The sequence below is a fragment of the Lynx rufus genome, unplaced genomic scaffold, assembly GCF_022079265.1.
Source record: "Lynx rufus isolate CCGP_SWC_20201006 ecotype Redwood Valley unplaced genomic scaffold, mLynRuf1.p SCAF_1, whole genome shotgun sequence".
Taxonomy (NCBI): Eukaryota; Metazoa; Chordata; class Mammalia; order Carnivora; family Felidae; genus Lynx; species Lynx rufus.
This window is the reverse complement of record NW_025814823.1, coordinates 131,618,582-131,644,309: the sequence shown is the minus strand read 5'-3', so window position 1 is coordinate 131,644,309 and position 25,728 is coordinate 131,618,582. Positions and strand designations below refer to the sequence as shown.

Below are 25,728 nucleotides of genomic sequence, written 5' to 3'. Positions count from 1 at the left end.
TTGATAAAAACTGAGAACATTTCCTCTGAGATCCAGAGCAAAACAAAATTGTCTACATTCACCACTTTTATTCAACATGGTATTGGAAGACCTAGCCATAAGAAGCAGATAAGAAAAATAAATAGAAGGCCTATAAATTGGCCATAAAGAAGTAACCCTCTCAGTATTTGCAGGTCATGAGACTATGTATAAAGTCCTCAAGATTCCCACCAAAAAGCTAGAGAAGTACTACTGAACTGAATAAAGTTGTAGGATACAAAATCAATATATAGAAATTGGTTGCAGTTCTAACATTAACAAAAAAGTAACAGAAAAAGAAACTAAAAAAACCAATTTAACTTACTTTTTCATTTAATAATTTAAAAGTTTATTTTTGAGAGAGAGACAAAGTGCGAGCAGGGAAGGGGCAGAGAGAGACAGAGACACAGAATCTGAAGCAGCTCCATGCTCTGAGCTGTCAGCACAGAGCCCAACGTGGGACTCAAACTCACGAACCATGAGATCATGACCTGAGCTGAAGTTGTATGCCTAACTGACTGAGCCACCCAGGCACCCTCAACAATATCAGTTAAAATTGTGCCAAAGAGAAGAAAATACTTAGCAATAAATGTAACCAAGGAGGTGAAAGACTAGTACTCTGACAACTGTAAAACAGTAACAAAAGAAACTGAAGATGATGGAAAGACCTACCATGATCATAGATGAGAAGAATATTAACATGAATCACTGATTTCTACTCATGGAAGCAATATTACACTGTATGTTAACTAACTAAAATTTAAATAAACATTTGAAAATGAAAAAAAAAAGATCAACAGCATTTTTCACAGATAGAATAATCCTAATGTTAGTATGAAACCACAAAAGACCCCAAATAGCTAAACTAATCTTGAACAAGAACAAAGCTGGAGGTATCACAATCTCAGATTTCAGGATGTACTACAAAGCTATAACAGTCAAATCAGAATGGTACTGGCACAAAAAACAGACAGGTAGATCACTGGAACAAAATAGAGAGCCCAGAAATAAGCTCATGCTTATACGCTCAATTAATTTATGACAAAGGAGGCAAGAGTGGGAAAAGATAATCTCTTCAATAAGTGGTAATGGGAAAACTGGACAGCTAGACACAAAAGAATGAAACTGGTCCAGTTTCTTACACCATACACAAAAATAAACTCAAAATCTGGAGTGCCTGGGTGGCTCAGTCAGTTAAGCATCTGACTCTTGATTTCAGCTCAGGTCATGGTCTCCTGGTTCCTGAGTTGAAACCCTGCATCAGGCTCTGAGATGACAACACAGAGCCTACTTTGAATTCTCTCTCCCTGCCCCTTCCCTGCTTGTGATCTTCTCTTTCTCTCTCTCTCTCTCTCTCTCTCTCTCTCAAAATAAATAAATAAACTTAAAAAAGCCCTCAAAATTATTAAATACCTAAATGTAAGATATGTAATGTAAAACCCTTAGAAGAAAACATATGTAGTAATCTCTTATACATTGGCTTTATCAACAGTTTTCTACATATGCCTCCTGAGGCAAAGGAAATAAATAAAAAATAAACTATTGGGACTATAACAATATTAAAAAAAAAAGCATTTGTGCAGTGAAGGAAACCACCCACAAAATGAAAAGGCAACTTACTAAATGGGAGAAGATATTTATAAATGATGTATCTGATCAGGGGTCAGTAGCTAAAATATATAATGAACTTACATAATTCAACAATAAAAAACAAAATAATCAGATTACAAATGGACAAGAGGACCTGAACAGACATTCTTCCAAAGAGGATATACACATTGCCAACAGACATATGAAAAGAAGCTCAACATCAGTAATCATCAAGGAAATGCAAATCACAACCACAATGAGATACTCACAGCACTTGGAATGACTAGAATCTAGAAGCAAAAGGAAGTAAGTGTCGGTGAGGATGTGGAGAAAAAGGAACCCTGTGCACTTTGGCAGGAACGTAAACTGATACAGCCACTGTGGAAAAGGATGGATGTTCCTTAAAAAATTAAAAATAGAAATAATGCATGATAGTAATTCCACTATTAGGTATTTACCCAAGAAAATAAAAAGATAGATGCAACCTATGTTTACTGCTGCATTATTTACAAGAGCCAAGATATGGAAGCAATCTAAATGTCCATCGATAGATGGACGGATAAAGAAGACGTAGCATATAATATATACATTGTATACAACACAGTACGACTCAGCAAGAAACAAGAAAGGGATCTTGCCATTTGAGACAATAGGGATGGAAGTAGAGGATATTATGCTAAGTGAAATAAGTCAGACTTAAAAGATAAATTCCAAATAATTTCACTTAACATGTAGAATCTAAAAAATAAGCAAACACACAAAAAAGGCAGACACAGACCCATATCTACAGAATACAAACTGAGAATTGCCAGAGGGGAAGTGGCTTTGGGGGTGGGTAAAATGGGTGAAGTCAAGTGGGAGGTATAGGCTTCCAGTTATGGAATGAGTAAGTCACAGGGATGAAAAGTACAGCACAGGAAATGCAGTCAATGGTACTGTAATAGCATTGTAGGGGGACAGAAGTTACCCTGTTACATCTGTGGTAAACACAGCATAATGTACAGAGTTGTGGAATTACTGTGTTGTACACCTAAAACCAATGAAACACTGTATGTCTACTTCAAAAAAAAATCTCTACCAACAAAGAACTTTTTGTATTATGATTTAAACATCATATTCATGTACTCAATAGTTTGGCTGGTAATTTAGCTTTTTAGTGTAAATATCATGGAGCAATAATTATAATTTAAATACATTCAAAATTAAATTTTCCTATAGCTTCTAGAAAGTACTATAAAATTTATACCTACTTCACAAATGTCTTCATTTGCAAAATGTGGGATAAGAACTAAGTAACATTTAAGCAGTATTTGCATTCTGGTATTTTAAGATTTAATCATCTATTAGTGTCTCCGAATCTTATTTCATATAAAATTATGTTTCTGAAGCCAGTTCAACATTTTAAACCCATGGTTAGCCAAGATGATTTTCAAATATATTTTAATATTTAAACATTTTTATGAACATGAGCGGTTTTTTTTGGGGGGTGTTTCCATCTTGGTTTCTGCTTGTGCACTTGTTTTGTGATGTTTGCAATCAGACTTCTCATCTGGAAATATCTATCATTCTATTTTATATGGATATGAAACATTTCTGTAATTGTTGACTGTGTACAGAATGAATAATGCACTTACTACTCTCATTATTTACATCTTTACTATCCAGGTGAAAAGAAGTTATCTAGTTTTAATAGAAAGTAGCATTAGAAAGACATTACATGAATCAGTGAAATGTAAATAAAATGTTATAATTGTTTTTAAATCAGATGGACCCTTCAAAAAATAGTAGACAGGTGGCGCCTGGGTGGCTCAGACAGTTAAGCATCCGACTTCAGCTAAGGTCATGATCTCGTGGTTTGCGAGTTCAAGCCCACATCAGGCTCTGACCTACAGCTCAGAGCCTGCTTTGGATTCTGTGTCGTCTTCTCTCTCTGCCCCTCCCCTGCTCGTACTCTGTCTCTCTCAAAAATAAGTAACGTTAAAAAAAAATTTAAAAAAATAGAGGACATGTATCCTGCTTTCTGGGAACTAGAAAATACATTAATAGATTATTATCTTATGAAATTTTCCACCATTCAGGATTATAATAAGTCCCTTATATCTCAACTTTTCAAATTTCTACTTTCTAAATAAAAGGCATTTCTGATAAAAAAAAAAAAAAGGCAGTTGTGGCATTTCAGAGATTTCACATATTTGAGGTAAGCCTCTAGACAAGGTAGGGACAAGGTGAAAGCATCTGACAGCCAGAAGGAAGGGAGAAAAGAGAGCTATGAAGTTATTTCAGCACCAGCTAAGTGAATCAGAGCTCCAGTCCAAGCTGAAACATGACTAGAAACAAGGAAGGCCACAGGCCATACTTGGTAGCAGGACGATTTCTGACCTATCCTGTGGTACCTCCTAAATTAACAAGTAGGTAAGATTGGTTCAGATGACATGTGAGAATGAGTTTGGCAAAGCTGGGGCAGGCAATGATTTACAGGATCTATGTGTGACTATGTATATCTTTTATTGTGATTTGGTTTCTCTTGGCATTTTAACATTTCTGAAATTCATATGTAATTTTATCCAGATACACACAGGTCTTTAATTTGAAAATCTTCCCACCTCTCTCCAAAGGTTTATTAATTAAACTGACTGTCAATCCATGGTGTCTTAAAAATTCAAGAAAAAAGTCAAATTTACCTCTAAGTAAAATAATAATAATAATAATAATAATAATAATAATAATAAATAATAATAAACTAATCAGCTGTTATGGAATAATAACATTCATTTTGTATTTACTATGTGCTAGGCATAGTGCTTAGTGCTTTTATATACATATGATACCGTACTTAATGCTCAAAACAATGATTATCTTCCATGTTATGGTCTGAATGGTAGTGTCCCCCCAGTATTCATATGTTGAAGCTTTAACCCTCAATATGATAACATTTGGAGATGGGGCCTTTGAGAAGTTTAGGTGACATCATGAGGGTGGGAACTTCTCATGATGGGCTCAGTATCCCTATAAGAAGAGGAAGACTGAGACAGAATTTATCTCTCTATGCAGAAGCACCAATCAAACACCATGTCGACACACAGCAAGAAGGTGACTGTCTACAACCAAGGAAGGGGGAATTCACCAGGAATCAAATCTGCTGGCACTTTGATCTAGGACTTCCTAGCCACCCAAACTGTGAGAAAGCAATGTCTGCTGTTCAAACTACCAAGTCTATGTATGGTATTTTGTTACTGCAGCCCAGGCAGACTGAGATAATCCCCACTGCAGAGATTAGGAAACTGAGGCTCAGAGTGACTAAGGCTAAGGTTAAGAAGACTTAGGTCAGCCACAGCTCTGTTTAGCCTACAAACTCCAGCTCCGAACCACTTCTTTATATTGCAACGCACGAAGTTGAATACTGTGCATTGAATCACAATTTTTTTTCTCTAGAAGTTTTTCCTATAGTTTTCATACAATACACGTTCTTCATCCTGGTCTGAGGCACAATCATCTTTTGCCTGGATTGCTGTAACAGCCTCCTACTAGTTCTCCCTCCTGCTGCTTGATACACACATTTTCTCTTTCCTCCCTCTTTATTTCCTATAGTTTATTCTTAACACAGAAACTAGGGGGTCATTTTAAAATGTCACACCATGTTACAAGACTGTTCAAATTGACAATGTTATAAAACCACTTGGAATAAAAACTACAGTCTTTACAATGGCCTATAGGTCCTGCATGAACCTTCCCAATAACCCTTACTTCTCTGATCTCATCTTCTACCAGTATCTTCCTCTCACCATGCTCCAGTCACAGTAACCTGCTTGTTGGTCCTATTATTATCTTGGATCACTCTTAGAACACTCTTGCGTTATGATTTCTACATTTACTGTTATGTCCAGAATGCTTTTTTCAGATAGTTTTCTCACCTCCTTCAAGTCTCTGATCAATTCTCATGTTCTCAATACGATCTACCTTAACTAACACTTTTTAATACCACAGCATGACCCCCATCTTCTGACATCCCTATTTTGCTCTACTTTTTCCATGACATTTATCAACTTCAAATATACACACAATTTTATCTACTATGTTTATTGTTTGACCTCTATGCTAGAATGTAAGATCCGAGAGAGCAAGAACCTTTGTCTGTTTTACTCACTAATATAACCCCGCATACCCAAAACGGTGCTTCACATGTAGCAGGACACAATAAATATTGGTTGAATGAATGCACTGTGAAAGATTACTCATCACTAGGGGACAGACTATATTTAGATGAGATACTAACAACAGACTCAGTCAACTCCTCATTAATTTACCAACAGAATGTAGAAGTAACAGTTTAGGAGTTTAGATAATTCTAAATGTTCTCAAATATGTTTGAAGTCTCAATATTTATTGTGGAAAATCAAGAAAAATGTTGTGGAAAATAAAGAAAAACACATAGTAAAAATAAAAACCAACTATTAGCCATAATAATTACTAATACTATAGATATAACTAGTATTTTTTCCTATGTATAAACATACCTTTAAATTTTTCTTTAAAAAAAATAAGATTAGGGCACTTCGGTGACTCAGTCATTTAGGCATCTGACTCAATTTAAGTTCAGGTAATGATCTCAGAGTTCATGAGTTCAGACCCTGCATTGGGCTCTGCTCTGATGGTGTGGAGCCTGGTTGGAATTCTCTCTCTCACCCTCTCTCCCTCCCCATCCCCCCATTTTCTTTCTCACAAAATAAATAAATTTTATTTTAAAAAGTAAGATTATCCTCTTTCCACATGTTCTTTCCTAAAGGAGATACACATACAGAAATCTCTTCCATTAAAAACAACCAAAAAACCTCTTCTTTGATGCTACATTTCCATCTGGCTACAATCACCTCTCTCTTTCCCTTCAGAGTCAAGTTCCTGGAAAGAAAAGAATATCGGTTCTGTCTATTCTCTCTCACTAACCCACTATTAGACTAGAACTGCTGTAACCAAAGGTCATCTAAGACCCAATTATGACATCCAATAGATTATTTTTAGTTCTCATTATACACAATAATTCCACAGCATTTCACATTCTCAGCCAATTCCTTCCCTTAAAAATTGTCATTTTCAAGAATGCCACTTGAATGGAGGTTCAAATTTCTCACCCTAGTTCCTTTTCTGGCTTTTCTTCCATTGGCCCACCCACTAAATATTGGTATTCAGTAGTTTCCAGGCTTGGATTTTTTCTTTTTTAACAGTACCTTTTCCTCTTAAGCAATCGCATCTTTCATTTTTACAGTTTTAGCTACTGGTATATTGACTCAATCATCTCTAGCTTTAGCCTAGATCACTCTCCTGGATGCCCAATCTGTTAGTCTATGGATATCCACTAGTCTATCAGACATCCATCTCTCTGTGGATTTGCCACCTAGGCATAGGAAAACATGTTGTGTTCAAAGGCAATTTAACTCTTTCCTTAAAACTGTACCTCACTCAAAATCTTAGTGACTGTTACCATAATCCAATTGTTATTTATCCAAAAACGAAATTTAGCATTTTAGATTCTTCCTTTATCTTCATCTTCTACATCTTTCAATCAAATAATATCAATCAATTTATATAGGTTGCTTCAAAACTTCATATTTTATTCCCCTTTTCTTTTCCCATTGTTAATGTCTCAGTTCAGGTCTCATAATCTTTTGCCTGGACTTAGAGTCTACCCCTCTTTCATGACTGCTACAGTTCCATGCGCTATACTGCTGCCAGACAGATCTTTCTAAATGGAATCTAGAATACATTGCTATCTGTGTTCCTTACAGGGAAGAGAAATTTTCACCATCCTTTTCAGTCCAGAGGAACCTACATCTAGCTTCAGGTAAAGAATACACAAATCAGGTAAATCACTTTAGAGATAACTGATCAAACCATGATCAGAACTGGTGGATAAGGTTACTATGTTAAGAATACAAGCCCTGCCACCATCTTTTCCATTTTCAGAGGATACTACAATGCTCAGAAATATGACACTTTTAGGTTGAGAGGCCAGCTTGGTGGCTGGTGGAAGTATGAATTTGGAGCTTTATTTTCTAATTATAAAAGGAATACATGCTTATGGTTAACAAATGAAACAAGACAATATAATAACTCATGCAGGCAAAGCAAATTAGGGAAGATACTACTGGTTGGATAACCCAATACTTTTCTCAAACCTCTTCTCCTTTTTAAGTGCTGTTCTCCATTATAGGAGCCAGAAAGCTTAAATAGTTGTTTATCTAGGCTTTCTCATAACTCAAGTTGGCCCAGCTTTGGCCAATGAGACATAAGGAAAGTATGCCGAAAATTCCCAGTAAAGCTTTGCATTTCTGGATGAAAAGGGCAGAAATAGCTGATACTATCTGTTTCCTTTCCTTGAACATGATGATCCTAGGATTTGGATCTTGTCAGCTCTCTTACAACATGAGGCAACATGCATGGAAACAGAAGTGGAGCAAAATTACAATCTATATCCTTGATTGCAGAAACTATATTTAGATTTTTTATATGAGAAAACAAACAAACAGTGACCTGTCAAGCTGCTGTCAAGTTTATTTTATTTACAGACATAATCTCAATAACCATCTCTATTCTGCCTGCCCCTCCCTGTCTTCCAGATGCAACCACCCCCAAGGCAACACTGGTGAATCCTTTCAGGACTTATGTTGGCTCACACAAAATATAAAAGCACACGTACATATAAATACTCTGCTGGCACTTTTTTTCACTTACCAACATATCATGTTAGTACATCATGATTTTTATTTTCCTCTTATTTTTTAACCTAAATACATACATATTTTACATAAATACTATGATCCCCTGACTGCTTTTTATATTTCAGACTTGTTCTGCTCCTTTTTTGCTTGCCTTCCAACTCCCTGGCCTCTGTAGTCTTGAGCCTCTGTCCCATCTGCCCATCTCATTTCCTGCAGCATTCCATCTTGTACCTCATCATTTCCTCTGTGAGGCCTGATCATTGTCATTTTACTACTCTACCCTTTGTAAAATGTTCCCATTCCTTTGTGTCCTTACTATTCTCTTTATACCTTCCGTAATACCTATATTGACTGTCTACATGTCTCCCTCTATGACATTTCTAAGACCCTTGTTGACATGGACCACTGCTACTGGACAGGAATGGGCAACTACAACCTACGGGCCAAATATGGCCTGTGCTGCCTGTTTTTATAAATAAAATTTCTCTGGAACAGAACCATGGTCATTTGTCTAGGTACTGTGTAGGGCTGCTAAGTAGTTGTGACAGAGACTGTTTGCTCAGCAAAGTCTACAGTCCAGGCCATTACCTGACAGGCTAAGAAGTCTCATCATGTTTCTGAATGTAATATACTAATTTCCACAAAAACCAAAAAATATTTGTTGAGTCAGCTGAGCTCTGGAGATTTTCTTAGTCAGCTTGGGCTATGATAAAATAGTATTAACTGGACGGCTTAAATACAGCTATTTATTTATCACAGTTCTGGAGGCTGGGAATCCAAGGTCAGGGTACCAGCATAGTTAGGTTCAGGTGACGGCTCTCTCCCTGCCTTGCAGATGGTTGCCTTCTTGCCTTGTGCTCATAAGACCTTTCCTTTATGTGTGTGTGGAACAAAATCTCTCTCCTCCTTTACATATAAGGCCACCAATCCTATTGGATCAGAACTCCACCTTTATAACCATTTAGCCTTACATACATCCAAAAACCAATCTCCAAATATAGTCACATTGGGGGTTAGGGTTTCAACATACGGATGGGGGAGGGGCAAAATTTAGCCCACAGTAGGGGTACACAAGACACTAGGGATGCTGCTGTGAAATTACCAAGCAAGACCTAGAAAGTAATTCTTTAAAAAAGAAGTGTCAAGAGGAGGTATTTTCAAGAACATGAGTGCTAAGTGGCAGAAAGAGGGAATAGTTAAGGAATGAGGTATCAAGGACCTGAACTAGAGTAGGTGCACCGGAAATTTAAGACATTTTTTTAAAATTTAAGACCTAATTTTCATTTGAGTGGAGGAATATACATTGGTTTGATAATGAACAAGTCTGATTTTTTTTTCCTTGAAAACCTTAAAATAATCCTATCTTTTGAGTTCACATTCTTATTTTGATTTGCATTCCCTATTTCCTTTGAACATTTTTAAAAAGAGGTCCAGGATATTATTTTCTGACTTTCAGGCATGTGAGAAGTCCCATTAAGCTACCACTGAGAGAGAACACAGCTCTGTAACAAAAGCCATTTTTCAGCCTCCAGCAACAATCCTGACACCTGCCAGTCAGGTCCAGATCCACTGAATCCAGCTAATCCTAAATCACAGCATCTCACATTTTACTTTAGAGAGTAAAGAGGTCTTTCAGTCTTCTCTCTACTAAGCCACTTGGGCTTCTTTTTCTGTCTTATTTTGTTCTCCCTTATTTTGTTTCTTTGTAGCAGAAAAAAAATGTATGTATTAACCATATTTTTTGTTCTCAGTTCTCTTTATCCATGATCCTTCTTCTCCATTCAGGCAGAAACTGTTCCTTCCCTGCTTCAAGGAATGGATGACACAATAGGATGTACACAACAAATAAATTTAATTATTAAATTTTTGGCATTTGATCTATAAAAGACTAGTATCCTAAGTGTAAATGATAGATTTGGAAGATTTTTTTTTTTCTGCTCTTCCTATCCCTTTTCCCTTGTGCTCAAGATATACTAGACAAAGATTCTAAGAGACTGGGCCAAGAATGTGGTGGGTCTCTGAGAAGGTACTTTGCAACATATTTGCCCAGGCTTAAAACTGGTGGGAGGATGATGGACAGGAAAGAAAATCCCATCAGGTTTAGGGTTTTGATTACAGGGAAGCCTACAATCCCCAATGTCCAGAAAAGAGTCTGAGGAGGAAGTAAGGTCTCAGAATTCTTTCCTGGTTAGCATGGTAAGGGAGCAGAAATGGTTGGCATTTATTTGGCAGAGTGGGTAGTGACGATTTTTCAGTCAATACGAAGTGAGCAGGTAGACAGCTCAATAGGTATCAACCAGGCCAAATATCCATCCCATCTGCCAGCATGCTGATACTTGGAAGACTAGAAATTTAGGATGCAGACCTAGGGGGATAGGAGGGGAAACAATCCTGTATTGATTACGATTTAGTTACTCAGCAATCAAAAAGAATGAAATCTTGCCATTCGCAACTACGTGGATAGAACTAGAGTGTATTATGCTAAGCGAAATTAGTCAGAGAAAGACAAATATCATATGACTTCACTCATATGAGGACTTTAAAACACAGAATAAATTAACATCAGGGAAGAGAAGCAAAACTAATATAAAAACAGGGAGGGGGATAGAACAGAAGAGACTCATAAATATGGAGAACTGAGGGTTACTGGAGGGTTTGTGGGAGGGGGGATGGGCTAAATGGGTAAGGGGCATTAAGGAATCTACTCCTGAAATCATTGTTGAACTATATGCTAAGTTGGATGTAAATGAAAAAACTAAATTAAATAAAAATTAAAAAAAAGAGTTTGTAGCTTCCAAGAGAAAAAGGCTCAAAATAGAAATTAAATTCATTCATACATTCATCTATTCAATAAATACCCACTGTACTTATCATATACGAACAACTTTTATTTAAAAATAAGGAAAATTAAATTTCCTGAATATTTGACTTTGTAGATTATGATTCAATCCTAGAATAAATTCTTCCCTCTCTCTTCTTTTCATTATATCATTTAATCTCTTCTCATAAAATTGAAGTATGCCTAACTTTCTCTAAATCTTATTCTCTTGCATTTTTCTTATGCCTGACACAAAGTCCATGCTATATTACTGAAAAATTTTAGTTATTAAGGTTATCCAGAAAATAATGATTAAGAAATGAAACATGGAAGTTACTTTAAATATACAGACACATATATTACAGACCCTTTTTCTGATTCTTAAGGAAACACAAACTTTTATAAATGTCACTGTTGTGTCATAGGAATCTGTATGTCTAGTCTCAAAATATGACTTCAAATTTGCATAAATACATATTCCAAATTTGACAGTTTTGAATTTCTAACATATGCTAGCTTCCATATCAGTCATCAAAAATATATTTTAAGAAACAACTGGAAAAGATTTTTATATTGCCAAAAAAGATTTTTGGTCAACATGGGGAACCAAGCCAAGGCAGTAAGCCTCCCTCTAGTGCTAATTAAATTTAAAAAGCTAGATAAAATGTTCAAAAACCTAATCTATATGTTGAGGATATAGGTTAGGAGTCAAAACCCTAGGCTCTATATATAGCAAGCAAGCTAGAATGGCTGTCTGGTCTGTGGAATATGGTACAAAGCCAGCTACTCTGGACAAAGAGTCAGCAGAAGGAGACCAGAAGATATTCAATCCTGCATTATTGGTTGTTCTGAGGTCTCAATCAGCACTTCCCAAGAAGCTTGGAAACCGTGAATAGATCAAATAATATTAAGTCCTACACTAGTGAAAACTGTAGGATCACAACAAAGCCAAACACAAAACTAGCCTCAAGGGGTTTCTTCCTCAATTCAGAGCACCTGAGATTCACAAAGAACCCACCCCTACTGAGGGCCGTCTACAGTCAAAAATTACTAAGTATGCCATAAAACAAACTGCTAACTAAAAGTATAAGTAGATGTATTAATGGAAGAATTAACTGGATCAACTACATATCACTGAGAAATATATAAGAAAATAAGTGCATTCAAAAGAGATTTCAAAAGTAGAATATAATCAAAAAGGCCAAGAACAGGAAAAGCAAATCTGAAATTGAACCTAAATGGAGATAGTATATATGAAAAGGTAAGGTTAAAAAAGATAAAATTAGGGGGCACCTTGGTGGCTCAGTTAGTTGAGCGTCCCACTCTTGATTCTGGCTCCGGTCATGATCTCACAGTCGTGAGACTGAGCCCCGTATCAGGCTCCATATTGAGCATGGAGCCTGCTTAGGATTCTCTCTCCCCACCCCCACCCCCGCCCCTCTCCCACTCATATGCTCTCTCTCTCTCACTCTCAAAATAAATAAATAAACATTTAAAAAAGATAAAATTAGTAAAGTGATAAAACATTGCTAAAAGAAACCTACAGAACAATTAATATTTAAGACTCTCAGCTTATTTTGGAGAAGACAGAGACTTCCTTGAACTCCTCCAAGCAGAAGAGAGGGCTATAAGGAATTTTAGAAAATATCCTAATTCAATACTAGACTCAAGGCTCTTCTAGAAATTTCTTTTAAATAATCCTCCATACATTTTTCAAGTAATTAAACTGCATTATACTCTTCAGTTTGGCAGTGTCCAATGCCACTGTCAAATCTGTGGGAACAGTTCTAATATATGTATTATTTTTTCCTAGCTAACTTAGACTAAGTCACAGATAGGCTCTCTCATGTGACTCTTCTAAAACCTTGACCATTCCTTTCAACTCTTCCTGGATCTACCATTTCTCTTTCTCTAACGGCTTCTCACATTAAACACACACATACACTGACACACACACACTACAGATTTCCCTTAGTCCTCCATTTTCTTCTAGCTACCACCCTCCCCCTCTTCTTCTGGTCACAGCACAACCTTAAAAAGCTGCCTGTTTGTTTTCTAAATTTTCTGCAATACTCTTCAACCCATTTCTGTTGGGTTACTGTTACTAGATCCAGTAAATATTTTTCACTTTTCATCTTTCTTGATCTCTCAGCTACATTTGATGGTATTGATTATTCACTTCATAAGCGTTTTTAAAAAATTTTTTTTCAACGTTTTTATTTATTTTTGGGACAGAGAGAGACAGAGCATGAACGGGGGAGGGGCAGAGAGAGAGGGAGACACAGAATCGGAAACAGGCTCCAGGCCCCGAGCCATCAGCCCAGAGCCTGATGCAGGGCTCGAACTCACGGACCGTGAGATCGTGACCTGGCTGAAGTCGGATGCTTAACCGACTGTGCCACCCAGGCGCCCCCGTAAGCGTTTTTTAAAACAGAGTTTGTTCATTTATTTTGAGAGACAGAGAGAGAGCATGCACGCAAGAGCAGGAGAGTGGCAGAGAGAGGGAGAGAAAGAATTCCAGGCAGGCTCTGTGATGACAGTGCAGAGCCTGATACAGGGTTTGATCCCACAAAGAGACATGAGATCATGACCTGAGATGAAATCATGAGTTGGAGGCTTAACCAACTAAGCCACCCAGGCACCCCTGTTCTTAAACATTTTTAAATGCCTTGAAATATCTATCACTTCTCTTGATTTTTATAAAACAACATTCTTACACCTGAAACTAATAGAACACTGTATGTTAACTGGAATGAAGTAAAATAAAAACAAAAAAATAAAAAATATAATATACAACATTCTTTTTCTTATCTGTTTGTTCTTCAAGAGCATCTTCCTCTTTACTCCCACAAAGTTGGGAGTTCCTTAATGTTTAGTACTAAACTGCCTTCTGTTTTTCTTTTCAATCTATATAATTTCCCTAGGCAATGGACCTAAAGTCTCTGCTAATATCTGTATATAGATGATTTTCAGATTCATAGCTCTGTCCTAGCGTCTCTTTTGAGTTCTAATCTATATATCTAGTGTCTGTCTGGTATTTTTGTTGTGATGTCTTAATGCACCTCAATTCAATATGCCTCAAATTCACACACTTTTCTCTGTAATCAAGCCAATTCTAATTTTCTTTAACCTGCTGAATCCATCCAGCTTCATTAGTACTGTAGCTGTTATCCTTGATATTCCTTCCTAATTTATCAGTAAATCCTATTGATTCTAGTCCTTGAATTTCTCTTGAATCCATTTCTATTTCAGAAAGATAAAAATAGAATTCTTTACAACTCTTCAGCTGGACTACTTCAATAAACTACTAACTGGTCCTTACATCCTTTTTTTTTTTTTTCATCTTAACAAGATTTGCATACTTTGCCAAAATGATTTTTCAGATTGCCATTCTTATCACACCACACTATGGTTTGAAAACTTCCAATGGTTTCCTTTTACTTTAAGGCTAAAGAACCAACATCTATACCATGGTCCCTCCTACTCCATCCCACCTCACCAACTTCAACCCTCACCATTCAGGTTATTGCTCTCTGAGCTCTATCTAGTCTGTCCTTTTACCTCCTTAAAGGGACCTCCTCCTTCGAGAAACAAATCTTGGCACAAGTTGGTTTGTTTATTTGGAATGTTGTGCCCCCTTATCTTTTTACCTAGTTAATTCCTATTCACTTATTAGATCTTGGCTAAAAAGATACTTTTTTTCAGGAAAGCTTTTTCTGGCTCCTTAATCTAAAACAGGTTCCCCAATTACATACTCTCATATCACACTATTTGTGTATGAGAGTTTGATTAAGGTGTGCCACTGCCACTAGACTTTCACCTCTGTGCCTAATATATTGCCTGTTATGTACTAACCAATCAATCAATATCTGCTGAATATTACATCTGTAATAAATTATCAGTGTTTTTAAATAGTTTAGTTTTTAAATTCCGTATTTCTCATCTATTGCATTTCCTTATCCCTGCACTCTAAATCTATGTGCATTCTGGTTTTCTTTCTTGACTGGGGAAAAAAAGGAATGATTATAGGTGGGGAGTTGAGAGCTATGTATAAACCTGGAAATGTTCTTTAGAATACGTGTGAAATTCTCCTTCATTTGTGTCCCAGTAAGGGGGAACACACACAGGCGCGCGCGCGTGCACACACACACACACACACACACACACACACACACCTTAGAGCTGCTGTTCTAGACTCCCATTTAATAAACTGTTTGCTTTTCAAAATAAAACTTCAAGGTCTATAAAGAATAGAAATAATCTTAAGACACCTTAGGACATGCCTCTAGGCTAGTCAGCAACATGTGACTAAGGAAAGTCACATTTATTTACTCTGTTGTGTCCACTGTGTGGTGTCCTACTTTTAACCTCCCCTCTGGGAATAAGCAAGTTTTTCTGATAAGTAACTATAAGAGGCAGAAAGTAGAACAATCCAGTTCTCCAAAACAGTGCTTCAAGTTTACAGGATATTATGTTCCTTATCCCGACGGTTACACAAAAGAAGAAATTATCAGTCACTTGTGTTATTCCAGTTGCACGGACATCAATAAAAATCCAGGTCACATACAATATTTACTTCAGCTCTTCAAGCATGATGCTGTGTATAATATTCTAAGTTAAATTTTCAAATGTTGGCCTATCTATGGAAACTACTATATATTATAGAATGTTTGTGTACTCCTCAAATTCATATGTTGAATCCTAATCCTAATCAACGTGATGGTATTTGGAGGGGAGACCAGTGGGAGGTGCTTAACCCATGAGGGTGGAGCCCTCATGAATGGGATTACTGTCTCTATAAAAAGAACCCAGAGAGCTCCCTTGCCCTTTCTCACACATGAGAACACAATGAGAAGATAGCCTTCTATCAACAGGAAGTGGGCTCTCAACAGACACAGCATCTGCTTGTGCCTTGGTCTTGGACCTCCCAGCCTCCAGAACTGTGAGAAATAAATGCTTGTCTCATCCATCTGTCTATGGTATTTTTGTTGTAGCAGTGCGAGCAGACTAAGACATCATATCATCCGTTTAAAGGCTGAATTTAATATAAAGTAAATTATTGTTCTAATTAAAAGGGCGATAAATGAGGGGTGCCTGGGTGGCTCAGTTGGTTAAGTGTCTGACTCTTGATTTCGGCTCAGGTCATGATCTCACACTTGTGAGATCGAGTCCCACTTTGGTGGACCCAGTGTGGAGCCTGTCAAAGATTCTCTCTCTCCACCTTGTGTGTATTCTCTCTCTCCCTCAAAACAACAAAAACAAAAACAAACGAACACAAAAATAAGGTTAATAAATGAAAGAAAAACACAAAGGAAATACAACCTCAAATAACATTTTTTTTCTTGATAACCAGGATAAATATGGGTAATATTTTATTATTTGAATTTTGGCTTTGGTGTGGGTATGTATGGTTTTTCACAAAAATAAGATCATGATATACATATTTTCCCATGGTGGACATTTTGCAAACTTGGATTCTTTTCTAACCTTCATAATGGATGCAAAACACTCCAGGGCAGTAATTATTAACTGGCATAATTTTTTGGGACACTGGGCAATGTCTGCAAATAGTTTTTATTGTCATAACTGGATGACTGGGGACATGTGAGTGTTACTAGTGCCTGTGAATCTGGTGTGGAGAGTGTAGGAACGCTGCTAAATATCCAAGAATGTACAGGCAGCCACCTTAACAAAATCATCCAGCCCAAAATGTCAAGCGAGAAGGTTGACAAACTCTATTTTAGTGCACAGTGCATTTTAAATGCTGCCATCAATGGAAAGTGAAATCAAATCTTACATTACATTGTCATTAATTTCTGAAGAAATACTACCAAATCTCCATTGTATTTTGTCTGTGGGATACATAAGGTCTCTTTTAATATTCCTAAAGTTCTTTGTGATGTATTCCCATTGGGTAGCTTTTGAAAAGCAAAGAAAAATCTTTCACACAATGCTTAAACATTCAGTCACAGAAATATAAATTCTTAACTCAGCAATTACAGGTCTCACAGCACTCTGAATCTCTTCTTCTTAGAATTTATTACAATGTAATTTTACATCAATTTATGTATCTCCTCCACTAAATTATAACTTCCACAAAGTCAAGGACCCTGTCTGTCTTATCATTATGTTATATTACCTAGCATAAGGCCTTGCACATAGTAAACTTAAATGTTGATTTAATGAATGAATAGCAGTAGTTACCAGTGAAGTAATTACTTTTTATACTTGGTTACAAAAAGAAACTATAAATATAACTAAAATGAAAGTCATGTGTATCAATTGCAATTAATATTCAAAAGCAGCATACACATTCATTATATCAGATGTTCAATATTAAAAGCAGGGTTATACATAGTTAAAATGGCAGAAAACACCAATAGCATGTATTCATACACCTTATACTTTGTGATTTTTTTTTATGAAAGATACCACACAATAATCTAGTTCATACCCAGTAATAGTTTAATTTCTCCTTTCACTAATCCAACTATTTACTCTTTTTTAAAATTTTTAAATATTTTTTAATGTTTATTTATTTTTGAGAGAGAGAGAGAGAGAGAGACAGAGCTTGAGAGGGGAAGGGCTAGAGAGAGAGGGAAACACAGAATCCGAAGCAGGCTCCACGCTCCGAGCTGTCAGCAAAGAGCCCGATGCGAGGCTTGAACTCATGGACTGAGAGATCATGACCTGAGCCGAAGTCGGATGCTTAACTGACTGAGCCACCCAGGCGGCCCTCTTTTTTTTTTTTAAGAGAGAGAGAGCATGTGAATGGGGGAAAAGGACAGAGAGGGAAGGAGGAGGGAGGGAGGGAGAGAGAGAGAGAGGGAGGGGGGGGCGGGAGGGGCAGAGAGAGAGAGAGAGAGAGAGAGAGAGAGAGAGAGAGAGAAAATATCCTAAGCAAGCTCCATGCTCAGGACAGAGCCCAACATAGGACTCAATCCCATGATCTTGAGATCATGACCTGAGTCAAAATCAAGAGTTGGGTGTTCAACTGAGTCACCCAGGCAACACTCCCCCCCGCTTTTTAAAATTATTTGCCTTTTATTTCAGATTATTACATAAGTGTAGAAAGCCAAGCACATGAAATATCATAGTTCTTCAAATTAAGCATTTTATTGCCTAATTTGGCTCTGTCTCTTCCAACTCCAGTAGGGATCAAAGATCAGAAATTAAATTTAAAGAAGTCAATTGAAAGTATCCACAAGACTATTAGTTGAGATCTCAATGGGACAAGATCAACCAAAAAATACATCAGTTATTTTGTGGTCATATCTTAAGCTCTTCCTTATATTAATCAAAATCATCTGAATTTACCTTCACATGATCTTTTTGCACGAACAAGACTTCTAAATTATATCCTTTCCCCAGTAGCTCAAAATTGAATTTGGGGAAGCAAAAAAGACAAAAAGCTGAAAAGGAAACTGATTATAGCTAATATATAGCATTTTTTAAATTGAAAAAGCTATGCTTCAGAAAAGCATAAGTTTAATTATTTAATTATTATTTATAATTAAATATTTATAAATATATATTTATATAAATTTATAAATAATTATATATTTATAATTATTATTAATAATTATTTAATTATTTAATTAATTTTGCCACTTGATGTATTTTGTGATCACAGATAAATTACTTAAGTTCTCCGAGGCTCAGTTTACTCATTTGCACAGTGAAAATAATGACACTTACCTCACAGATTTGTTGTAAACATTAAGTGACCTCTTACACATAAAGTACCCAATATAGACCCTAATACATGAGCACATTAAATAAATGACCCCTTTACAGCCATTGGCACACTCAGCAAATATAAGTCAGAATCTGACCTCAAATTCTTAGGCAAGAAAGAAAAGAAGATTTTGCTATAATTTGCTTACTAGTTAGATGGGTGTACACGGAAATGAAGAGTGCATTTACTTGGTCAAGTTCCCTTTTCCTTGCCCAGCTATTTACTGTCGAATTGAAGAGAGAAGCATATGCTGATTTGGTGCTGTAACACTGGTTTATTTTCTCCTCAGTTGGGCAGGGCTGGTTACCAATACTAGCACTCCCCTCTAAAATGTGATAAATACAGGTAAGACAAATGTAGTAGTTTACCCATTTATTTCAGACATCTTTTTAAAACTCTGTGAAATATATTGCTTCCTTAAAACAAAACACAAAAAACAACACTAGAGAAGTCTTTTGTTTTTGTGCCTGTATTCTAAACGGGAGAGGAGAGAGGAAGAAACTCACGTCAGCACGTCACTGTGGCGGGCAGGGCTTATGGCCCATGTGAATGCATGTAAGAAATGAAGAGTGATAGGTGCCTCTAAGTTCCAAAGTCAAGTTTTAAAAGTAGGTCATTATTTCACATATATGACAAAAACCATTCATGCTCCACTGGAAAATCAGCTTAATTTCAAAAATAGATTTAGAAGTTAGAAAATAAGTCAGAGGTGAACAACTGTGACACTAATCCCAATTTCCAAAGGCACATGTGATATACTCTGATACCCCACGGCTTAGCTGGACAGTAGCTTATTAGAAGAGCAATTTATCTCAGACAAACACATCAGGGCCTTTAGTAAGAATTTTTCAAAATCATTTTCCATTTTACTTAGAAAGGAACACACAAAAATTTTCAGGCCCTTACCTGGGCACGTAAGAATACTAAAGACAGACTGTAGCGTGCTCTGAGCCACAAAAAACACAGAAAAGGTAACTCTGATTTGTTAAGTGTGGGCTGCTGCCAGCAATGACAGACAGGGAAAATTTTGGGAAAAACAAAACCACCATACGTTTCCTCTTAAAAATTGTGACAGAGGGGTATGATATTTTCAATAAGAAGTAGTGATACACAAATAAAGACAGCATGAAAAGAGTAAATAGAGCATGTCCAGAAAATGACTAGAGTAGGATGGAGTTAATTTAACAGTGTTTCACTGGATGGGTTGTTTGAAATCATCCCTCAAAGGATCTGAAAGGTATCACCTACTGAAGAAAGGTGAGAAAGGGCACATGAGAGATAAAGAATGGCCATGAGCAGACTATGGGCCTGGGAATGAGTAATCTGGATGCAGGTATGCAACAACAGGTAAAGATATTAAAGCAACACGAGATGGCTGTGGGTTGGCGGTTTCCGGACAGAGGATTTTGAGGCTGTGCTGTGAATCAGGACAGGTTTGGAGGAATGGTTCTTGTGACAGAGAGGAGTGCTTAAGGAAGAGGGAGCAGCTCTGCATGTAAGTGACAGAAGCTAAGAGGGACTAAAGGCAGGGCACTTTCCCCAAGGCTGTTGCTGCAGTCCAAATATAAGATGACAACAGGCTGGACCAAGTTTTTGGCTGTAGCGTTATAGACAAATGGGCAACAGCAGATGATAAATTTTTCTTAGCCAGTAAATCAGAATACATTAGTTCTTTTGGAATTAATCAGATGCTTCTCTGAAGCTGAAAATTACAAAATCTTACTTTGGTATGCTCTTCTCCGTCATGTATAAGATGCTCTTTGATTTTAAAGGCTAAAAAGTCACTTAGATGGTAGTACTAGAAATGTCAAAGTTGAAATGTCAGCACAGGATATACAGATTGTTTTTTCCCACCCATGAAGATTCTCTCTATCTAAGACATTTGGAAGTTTATAACAGAAAAGGAAAAATGGCGCAATGTCCTGTGCACTAAGAAAAAAGGACAGTCTTTAATACAAATATTGCATTGCTGCCTAATTTACAACGTGCCTGGAGGAGGAAAAATTCTAAGAACTAGTACTATAGTTAGAATTAAACCTCTAAATAACAAACACTCAGATGTTTTGTCTTTTGTGTAAAAAAAAAAAACCTCCTCAAAATAAAGTATGAACTTTAAAAAATAATGCCAGCTGAGGATGAGGAGAGAGAGGATCTCTTTGGCACAGCTGGTGGGAATGCAAACTGGTGTAGCCACTCTGGAAAACAGTATGGAGGTTCCTCAAAAAATTAAAAATAGAGCTATCCTATGACCCAGCAATGACACTACTAGGAATTCATCCCAGCCATACAGGTGTGCTGTTTCGAAGGGACACATGCACCCCCATGTTTATAGCAGCAATATCAACAATAGCCAAAGAATGGAAAGAGCCCAAATGTCCATCGATGCATTCATAGATAAAGAAGAAGTGATATATATATATATATATATATATATATATATATATATATACACACACACACACACACACACACACAATGGAGTATTACTTGGCAATCAAAAAGAATGAAATCTTGCCATCTGCAACTACATGGATGGAAGTAGAGGGTATTATGCTAAGTGAAATTAGTCAGCCAGAGAGAGACAAATATCATATGACTTCACTCATATGAGAAATTTAAGATACAAAACAGATGAACCTAAGGGAGAAGGAGCAAAAATAATACAAAAACGATGGGGGGTGGGGGGCAAAACATAAGAGACTCTTAAATATAGTGAACAAACAGGGTTGCTGGAGGGGTTGTGGGAGGGAGGATGGGTTAAATGGGTAAGGGGCTTAAGGAATCTACTCCTGAAATCATTGTTGCCACCATGTGCTAACTTGGATGTAAATTATAAAAAATAAACAAATTATAGACAGTGAAAAAATAAATAATGCCAGCTGAAGGTAAAGGCACGATGTAAATTCCAGCTTCATCATCTCGTGAACCTAAATGAACTGACATGGAAAACAAATAAGGAAGACAGTAAAATTAATGGTGAATGGTACTTGTAATCAAGGTTTCTCAAACTGTGATCCATGGATAGAATGATGGGGGTTGACAACATGAAGTAGGATGGGGCATGAATCAAATACCTATTTTCTCTAACCTGTATTTTAAATTTGTCATTTCCTTCAATGAACATAGAAGACAAATATCAGCAGTATTAGTAGTACCTGTGTCATTGTCACCAAGAGAAATCAAAGATATTTTGACATGACATTACAGTTATTACAAATATCCCCAAATATCATTTATACTTATTACTGTGATGACTTTACATTAATATTTAGGCACACTGTTAGATTCTGTTATTTAATGCCTTAATAAAGAAGCATATCTATTACTATATCACAAATTCTTATCATTTTGATAACTTTTTAAATATATCTACTTTGTTGTCCATGTGCTTTATGAATCTGGAACATTCTTTTAGAGAAAGTGTCTACAGACTTTACCAGTTTACCAAACAGGTCCATGGCACAAGAAAGGTTAAGATCTTACCCATGGTCTAAATATAAAGTAAAGCAATTCATTTTACCACAGCTCACAATCCATTAATAGAATCCTTTGGGAAAGATATGATTAAGAACTCAGACATTCTAAAAAGGTGGAGAAACTGCATGTAATGTGCCAGCATGGTCCAGGACATCTTGGAATCAAAATACTAATATTTCTCCAGCAAAACAGATGAAAATTTACACCAAGTGGAACAAATAAAAGCAATAAATGGTTCTCCACTACTTCAAGCCAGGTTCTACGGTCAAATGCATCCTAATCAGGACAGGTTTTGTGACCAAATCAATTATGAAAACAAAATAAAAAACGTTGGTTTCCAGAGTTTTTTGAATCTGGAATGGTGATCAGGAATTGCGGTCCTATTTTTGTATGGGTAAATATTTATCTGCTCTGTCTTTCTCCGTATGTACATCTATTCCTCCACTCCATGATTTTGAATTAATAACTTTTTTCTTTTACTCTTCAGTTTTGATTGTTAGTGTTGTCTTAGAGGTTTGGTTATAACAGTTAAACTTGTAGTAGAAAACCATTTTAGATCTTTCTCTACAATTCAGAGAAATCAGGTGGTGAAATTTTGACAACAGATAATTGCTCTGAGAGAGCAACACCCTCTTTAGTGAGGCCTGTGGTGTTTCTGGCTGCTGGTCACCTCTAATATTCTGGGCACGTTCCCTCAGCAACAAAGTATTCATTCAGTTACATATCATACATATACATTATAATCATAATCATAACTTTATAAAGGAGGAGGAGCTAGTCTGTTATAACTATTTTAGTTATAATAATTCTTAACCAGCTTGAGGCTGAAATCTGAACTCTAAGTATAGCTATTAATAGAACTTTTTTTGGAACCATGATAGAATCTTCAGAACATTTTTCTTCTGTGTGGCACTAACACATTAAGTTGCTCTAGTGATGTGTGACCCATTTTGGGGAAAACACATTCACTTACCAAAGAATACAGATATTGGAAAGAAGAAGCGAGAATAGAAAAGAGAAGACATTTCACAACTCATCAATTTGTGAAAAGAGGCATGTAAAATAAACAAAGCATGATGTGCTTGCTCTGCTGGGAAATTAAACTACTATACTAATAATGATGTTAACTACGTATGGCAAACTCTGAGTAAAAGGTATGTAGATTTATACCATAAAAATGAATAAACTATATTAGAAAAAAATAAAGGTGAATCTTAGTAATGCAAGGTTAAATCAAAACATTAATTTCAGAACATTAAGATCTTTACATAAAACTCAAAAATAAATAAAACTAAATAAGATACTGATTGCACATTTGTGTGTATACACGTGCGTGCACGTGTGTGTGATAAAACTAAAACAAACCTATGTTTTATATGTAACAGAGGACATTCTAGTTGTGGGTTGGGCAGTGGGTTCATGAAAATTCATCAAATCATTAATACCTAGAAAAACCCCAAAGAAGTAAAATAAAGCAACTAAATGTTGTTCATAAATCGATGATGGTTTGTCATATTGTATAAAAAAAATCCAATTTTGAGCAACTGAGAAGAAATGTTTTACATCAAAAAAAAGTTAAGAGGTCTTCATGAAGCTACTCTATCAATTGATTTTTCACTTCAAAGCTGTTAAAAATATGACAAAAATAAACATATACAGGATAAATTAGGAAAGGTCAGTGGTTAAAAGGTTCTTTGCCTAGTCCAAATACATCATGTACTAGAATCAGCTCAAAGGGCCAAATGTCCATATCTCTTTCCAATTCTTCATTCACTGATTTCACATAGGTTGCTTGAAATCAGCCATGGTAAGAGTATTTATACCATGGAAATTGAAAAATGCTACAAGTCAGGGCTCCTCCATCCCCCACTCACGGCCCAGAAAAGTATTTAACAGCACAGTATTAAAATTTTACTTTAACTTAACTCGCATAGAGAAAATTCATAAAAGCACCATGAATTCTAACAAACTGAAAACACCCGTATAAACCACTGTCGAGGTGAAGAAAAAGAACATTACTAACACCCTGAAATACCTCTCATGCTTCCTCCCAGAAAATTGATTCTCAAGCAGGTAACTTATCCAAAGTCACAGAGAGAGGAAGTTTCAAAGCCAAGACTTAACTATAGTGCTCTTATACAATGTCATTGTCATTGCCTTCATATCTATTTCCCAGTTTTACATCTTGTTAGGACTCCCATAGCATAGGATATTTGAAGCAGCAGCTGATACAGAAGCACTTATTTTGCAGTGGGAGTTTTGGTTGGGCAGAGACATCATTGTAAGTGGATCACAAATACTCCTTTGGAGAACCTAAAAAAGGTTAGAGGTTAAAAAAATAACTGCTGTTCACAAAAATGTTACAGGATCATTTTTAAGGGCTTTGATGCTAAAAATAAATCACTCACGGCTAAAATGAACTTTCTATATGACAGGTAAGAAATAAACAAAAATCCTTTGCTACTCATGAAAAGGCCTCTGAAAAGAGTTCATGTTTCTCAATGCCATTGTGTTTCTAAAAATCAATGCTATTTAAGTATTCCGGTATTTAAGAAATATGACGCAATTAACTGAGACTTTGTTACTGGTAAACTATGTATTTAAAAGTCACATTCACTGGGGGTGCCTGCATGGCTCAGTCGTTTAAGTGTCTGACTTCAGCTCAGGACATAGTCTCACAGTTCCTGGGTGTGAACCCCATATCGGGGTCTATGTTGACAGTGCAGAGCCTGGAGCCTGCTTCAGATTCTGTACCTCCCTCTCTCTCTGCTCCGCTTGCAATGTGTGTGTCTCTCTCTCAAAAAATAAAAAATAAACATTAAAAAAATTAAAATTCACATTCATTGCTTGTTTGGGCTTTCTGGCATGGTAATAGGAATGGGTCATCAATTTCTACTACTACCTCAGAGTGGGGGTGCTAGTTCGGCCATTCAATTTTGAAACCTGAAAAGAGCGATATATAAGTAAGTTGGTTTATTTGGGCATACAGCACAGCGTCTAGCACACAGGTGGCACTCAGTAAATGATGGTCCTGTTTTCATTCCCCCAGACTGATTTTACTTATTTACTTATTTACTTATATTTAGCTTTGAAATAAATGTATCAGTTTTCCCTTTATCTTTCTATTAGATTCAAATAGTTTGTGTCACCTTGGTGACACTACTGCAAGTAAAGGAAGATTGCAGGGGGATCTAATAGCTGCTAATGTAACCTAAGTGCAGTACATTTTTAAGAATAATAATAAAATGACAATTCAAAAGATGTTCTTGAGAATACCAATAAAACTGGCTGTGAGGTCAATAACAATATGGTTTTGCAGTAAGACTCTCAAATTGCATCAATTAAGTAGTGTAATCCTATTGTCAAGCAGTATA

General features: G+C 36.3%; 1 protein-coding gene across 1 annotated transcript in view; it reads right to left on the bottom strand.

Annotated features, from left to right (window-relative positions):
- RNF180 (ring finger protein 180) overlaps positions 1 to 25,728 on the bottom strand; it is a 181,657-nt gene that overhangs the window by 80,500 nt on the left and 75,429 nt on the right. The window lies entirely within an intron of this gene.